Source organism: Alnus glutinosa, chromosome 3, assembly GCF_958979055.1.
Source record: "Alnus glutinosa chromosome 3, dhAlnGlut1.1, whole genome shotgun sequence".
Taxonomy (NCBI): domain Eukaryota; kingdom Viridiplantae; phylum Streptophyta; class Magnoliopsida; order Fagales; family Betulaceae; genus Alnus; species Alnus glutinosa.
In genome coordinates, this window is record NC_084888.1 from 15,604,304 (window position 1) to 15,610,900 (window position 6,597).

At 36.4% G+C, this 6,597-nt stretch overlaps 1 non-coding gene across 1 annotated transcript; it reads right to left on the minus strand.

The window, feature by feature from the left end:
* Window positions 1-5,458: 5,458 nt before the first annotated feature.
* Window positions 5,459-5,564, minus strand: LOC133865086 (small nucleolar RNA R71). Its single transcript, XR_009899619.1, has one exon. It is a non-coding gene; the product is annotated as a small nucleolar RNA R71 (small nucleolar RNA).
* Window positions 5,565-6,597: the final 1,033 nt, after the last annotated feature.

Genomic DNA, 6,597 nt, shown 5'->3' on the forward strand with positions numbered 1-6,597 from the left:
TAGACACAGAAGCAAGACTATTCTTGATCATGCTATCCAGAAGCAAGATTATTCTTGATCATGCAAGACCTTATCTTCCTCCTTGTCAACCTGGACTCTTCTTGGATCTATTCCTAATCCAGTGTTGATAATCTGCGACAGAAGAGAGAGAGCACAACTGATATGGATGTCTCATTCATATCCTTTCCGGATTGCTTGCCTCACCTTCTTGGCTTCCATGTTTCCATTTTGCAAGCTTTCACTTCTATCGTTAGATACACTACATCACAAAGGGGGAGCATTTTCACAGGGGGAGCTTTTGATTTATCTTTTTGTTGATGTCAAAAGGGGGAGAAATATGATATACAAAAATTATTTCCGCTGGTTGGTTTTGTAATAAAAATGCATTCTTTTCTGCATTCTACAACTTGTAATATTCATTTCTGTAATGAGCTTAAAAATTTTTGTATCAAAATTTGTCATCATCAAAAAGGGGGAGATTGTTAGCCTTATGGCGTCAATCCCATTATATTGCAAATATTTTGATGATAACAAATTATATCTTGTTGCTCTAATGTATTTACTTCAAGTATGATAGTTGCAAAGAACATTCGAGCACACATTCTCAAAGGACCAAAAAGAATCTAAGGCATTTGGAATTCAAAGCAAGAAGCCCTTAAGCTTTGAAGAAGACAAGATTGAAGAATCCGTATTTTATTAGGGTATTCTTGTAAAGCTCTTATATGATTGAACTCCTGAGGCTCCTTACTCTAGAATGACCTTAGGACCCTTCATACATTGCATACATGGATTTTTGAAATACGTAAAATACATTAAAATCAGATTTCAAGTATAAAAATTCTGCTGGAAATTATTTTGTCTTTGAAAACCAAATTTCATATTTGAAAAGTTAGCTACCCACGATTTCTGACTTTGAAAATCTGGTTACAATTTGAAAGGTTAGCTAGCAACGAATTCAGACTTTGAAATTCTGGTTGCCAATTTGAAATGTTAGCTAGCAACGAATTCAGACTTTGAAAATCTGGTTGCCAATTTGAAATGTTAGCTAGCAACAAACTCTGACTTTGAAAATCTGGTTGCCAACTTGAAAGGTTAGCTAGCAACGAATTCAGACTTTGAAAATGTGGTTGCAACTTGGAAAATTAGCTAGCATAATTCAAATTCTCTCCAACGGTTATTTTCTTGCTTGTCCTATAAATACATGACCTTAGCTCTCATTTTCATATCATTCAATCAAGTGAGAAACAAGCAAGCTTAGAACTCAAAGCATTCTTTCTTTCATTCAAATTCATTTGAGCCTTCAAGTTCATTTCATACAAGAGTTCTAGTGAGAGAGATTTTGTTGTAAAAGCCTTATTGTATATCCTTCTCAAAAAGAAGAATTGTTATTGTGAGAGAAATCTCAAACCCGATCCATAATCTATTGTATCAAGAGGGTTGGTGTGACCCTTGTGAGGTGTGAAGGAGATTTTCCACCTTGTGAAGAAGAGTAGGTTACTCTTGAAGTGTAAAGGTTTTAACTCCACCTGCAAGGAGTTTTGTTTAGTGGATTGAAATCTCAAGTGGTGTGCATGGGGAGTGGACGTAGGTCAGGTGGACCGAACCACGATAAATCGCTGAGTTTGAATCTCTCTCTCTATCTCTTCATTATTGTTCCAATATTTATATTGTTTGCATTATACTGCATTTTATATTGTTCTATATTCTTAATTCAGTATAATTTTTATTAAAAGAAAAGTTTGCCATCAACCCTATTCACCCCCCCTCTAGGGTTGATTATCTGGGTAACATTAGGGTTTGATCAAAATCCTATCCAAAAACCATGAAGTGTTCTTGATGTTCTTGAGAATTTCTTAATATGTTTGATGATTGTGTAAGGCTAGAGGATTGCAAAACCCATGCTAAAAGGTTTTGCCTTCAATATTTCAATCTAATTATTCATGAAAAAGAGTTATGCTTGTCTATGAGTTTGCTTAAATTCATGAATAAAACCAACATTTTTGAAAGAGAATGATGTCTTGTCCAATGATGCTTTTTGACATGATGTGTGTTTTCTCATTAGAATCACCTTATAGGGTATGCTAGGGAGCACTGGTCAATTCATACCTTTGGTAGTGTAAAATGTCTTTCCATTGTAGTTTAATCTTTACATGGAATAGACCGGTGCAAAACTAGATACCTTATCATTGTGGCCTAGTTAGGGTTTGCATGTATTGTGTATGCTTAATAGGATGTGTTGTAGAGTAGTAAGCTAGGGAGCATTAATCACTCCACGCCGTTCGTAGTGTAAACGTTTTTCAATTATAGACTAAACTTTACGTGGAGTTGATTAATGGAAAACTAGGTGCTTTATAACTACGTCTTAACGAAAGTGTTTTCATGTCGAGGTCGTCGTAATGGTTGATGCCCATTACGCGCTCATATCATGCATGTTAGGAAGATCCATATAGACTTTAAGCATTTCATTGGTTGAGGATTAGATGAGATCAATACCCTAAGTTTTTGTTTTAAGTTTGTTTTCATTTTCCGCTTTCATTTCTTCACTTTATTGTTGTAGCTTTAATTCTACAACCTTTACTTTGTGTTTATTTTTAAGTTAAGTTAAATACACTCTTTAGATATCCTGTTACGCAAAAGAACCCATATTCTTCGGGTTCGATCACCCTTACTATAGTACAATCGATACGTACTATTGCGAGTGGTAAACTTATAAATTTAAAATCCACGTAACCGGTTAGTCGACTACCAATTTTTGGCGCCGTTGCCTGGAATTAACGGTTGTTTATGGGATATTTAGGATTGTATTTAGTTTGATTTAGTACATACTATTGGTGTGCTGTCGCAGGCACCCAAAAATAAAACCTTACTTGTGAAAATATATATATAGCAGTGGAAGTAAGGGTCGATCCCACGGAGAGTAATTAGCCGAGTTTTATGCTACGTGAACAAGGATGGGAGGGGGTTTTGAGTATAAAAATAATTTTAAGAAAAATAACTAAGAAACAATTCAAATTAAAATATTAATCAAGTAAAGAAACATTGGTCTAAGTCAACTTCCACCATCGGAATCTGGCAACTGATCATCGATGCAAATATATATCAATTCATGCTTGAATATTCACCGTTGGAACTATTTTCCTATCTCTCCTTAGTCGTAGTTAATTAGTAGACAAGCGCTCTAATTAACCCTAACTACTAAACAACCTAAGACAAGCGCTATAGGTTTAATCTAGTAGTAGCCTTAAGAATTAGAGAGATCGATGAAGCGAAACAACACAAGCACAAGCGGCTGCATTTAATTTCGTCGGATGTTCTTCCTAAAATTTAATAATTGCTGAGAAGCAGCAAATCATTAAATTTTAGTTGCTTCGTAGATTGGAGGGATCAAACAATTACGGATTTGATGTCCAACCTAGCAATAGATTGCAACGAGTAATACACTAGTAGGCCTCCTAGTAATTAAACGAGACAATCATAAAAATAAACATAGAAAAACATCCGATACTCAAAGCATAAATCGAACAATAAAAAAAAAAATTAGATCTCACAGTTTTATTGATTCCGAGGCTTCCGTTTCCTTCGACCAATTATGAAAGTTTAGCCACGCAGGGCCATGACTAAAACTCAAGGAAGTTAGAGAAGAGGGGAGAAGATGGAAGATAGATGATGTCTTGTGTGTCATGGTTCCCCCTTTTTATACACGTTTCATCCCATATGTTAGAAGCCTAGGAAATCTCCTAAAGAAATACTATCCTAAAATAACAATACACAAATCTAATTTATTAAGGAAAGTATTAAACATAAAATAAAGGCTAGGATAACTAGGAAGGTGATGATTTCAATGTGGACTTTTGTTGCCATATACTTTATCGATTCTTTCCTTGTTTAAGTCCCCACAAATCAGCCAAGTATGGAGAGAAATCAAATTGCCTTGTCATGGAAAGAGATGCTCCTTTTATGTTGTCTTCTTCCACGTGGTCCCCACAAATCTCTTCTTTAATTCCATGGTTCACCACGCATCTTTTCTCTCCTTTTCTTTTGCTTGACTTGTCATTTATTGCTTGGCTTGGCTGGAATTGATTGGATGATTATGGAAAGTCTCAAAGTAAAGAAATTTCCATATCTGAAAACTTCCGCAATTAAACCGCATCAGATCCACATCAGAGCGTCAACTTCAAGCCCGATTTAGACCTTGATACATTCAGTATCTCTCAAAATGCCAAACATAAAAGTTGTAGATCGTTTTCTTGGTGTTCCACAGCATCTTGAATCATTTCAATCTGAGATTTTATGAGAGAGTTATGACCAGATTACGAATTGATGTTGAAACTGTCCAAAATTGCCCAATTTGCTTTGTTTTGCATTTAATGCCTCAATTTGTATCCTAATTCAAAATATAAGAATAATAAGTACATTTAGGCATTAAATAAGTATAAGAGATTAAATATTAAGGGGAAAAATACGACATTTTACATTCTTATCAACTGTAAATTCTGTTTATAAGCTGTTTTCCTTACTGCCTACTTTCTGTTTTTAGTGTTTTTCGTGCATAATTCGGTTCTGTCTGTTTTCTGCAGAATTCTGTTTCTGCAGAAAATTCGATCGATCGACTTTCTGTGACCTAAATTTTCGATCAATCGATTTTTGTTTTGAGCAGCACTGTTTTTCTGCTGACTCTGTACCGAACCTACATTTAATTTCTTACTGTCCTGTGCATATTTAGACTTTAATTTTGTTTTAGATTTATTTTCTGCATTTTTCTTATATTTTACTTTTCTGCAGAGAATCGATCTATCTACTTTGAAAGTGATCGATCGAATTTTCTTTCGATCGATCTACTTTTCCTGCAGTAGCACTCCAGCTGCTGTTGCACTGCCTCACTGCAGAATCGGTTAGTTTCTTCCTTTTTCATTTCATTTCTTTTCTGTACCTTATATATATAGATTAAATTTTGTTGGTGCATGTTTGGTCGTCGTTCATTATTATTGCCTATTTTTCCATACGACCCAAACTTAGAGCGGATTTCTAGACGAAGTATATCCAAACGGAACTCACGTCTAAGAGCCCATTCTAAATCACCAATGGTTGAAGAACCAAAGCCTGTGCTGTTGAGGGATCACTATGTTCCCTCAACATACACACCTACTTCAAGCCTTCAGTTGCCGGACATTACGGCAGCTCCTTTTGAAATTAAGTCCGGATTCATTCAAATGCTTCCATTATTTTACGGACTTAGTATCGAGGATCCTTATAAGCATTTAGATGAATTCATTGAAATCTACTCCACCATAAGGTTGCATAATTTTACAGAGGATGCTTTAAGGATGCGCCTGTTTCCGTTCTCTTAAAGATAAGACTAAATATTGGTTAAATTCCCTAAAGACTAATTCCATTACTTCTTGGGCTCAGATGCAACACGAGTTCCTTAAGAAGTACTTTACCATAGGGAAAACAAATCAAATACGAAGAGACATAACAAGCTTTTCGCAAATAGAGGGAGAACCTTTTCATGAGACTTGGGAGAGGATGAAGGACCTTTTACGAAAGTGTCCACATCATGATGTTCCCAAGTGGCAGCTTGTACAGTGCTTCTATAATGGCTTAATTGAGCCTCATAGACAGATGGTAGATGCCTCATGTGGGGATACTTTTATGTTGAAGAGCGAGGATGATGCATGGACACTTTTTGAAAATCTGTCTGAATATTCTTTACACCATTCATCATTCGGTCGTAGGACAAACGCTCAGAGCCAAACTCTTTATGAGGTATCCCAACCTTTAGACATGAATGCCAAAGTGGATGCCTTATCTAGAAAGTTAGATCAATTACTTGCATCTGGTTTTGTTCTTGCGACTGCATCTCATATACACACACCACATGATGCATGTTCATTTTGCTCCGATCCATCACATCAGGCCAAAAATTGTCCTATTATTGGACAGTCTTCTGAGCCTCCTTTTGAGCATATGAACGCAATTTACTCTAGACCGGTTAATGATCATTTTAATAATTCTTATAACCCGGCCTTGAGAAACAATAGTAATATGTGGCGGCCTAATGTTCCACAAAATAATGGACTGCAAAACCAAGCTTATCAGCAGTCCAACAATCAATTTTACTAGCCGCCACCTAATAGTCGTTCTCCCAACCCACAATAGCAATCAGCCCTTCCACCTCCTAGAAATTCTACATTTGAGGAAAAGATGTTGACCAGTCTCACTAAATTTGAGTCTCAGACTCAAATTCTGAATTCCCACTCTTAGTCTATAGCAAAGCTAGAAGTCCAACTTGGACAACTAGCTAAGTCCTTTAATGAGAGAGAGATAGGAAAGTGTTCTAGTCCACCTGTTGCAAGTCCTAGGAGTGGAGGGGTAGTCATTGATCCAAAGGTGGGAGAGACGAAGATCGAACCAATAGGGCAATTAGAAAAGACAAAACATGCCAAGCGTAAGGGAGTGTTTACTGAAGCACCACGCTCCACAACAAAATTCCTTGAGGCACATTTTAAACCTGAAGTGCCTTATCCTCTAAGTCTCAAGGATCCAAATGGGCACGAAACGATAAATTTTGCCCAACCACTACCAGACACAAATCCA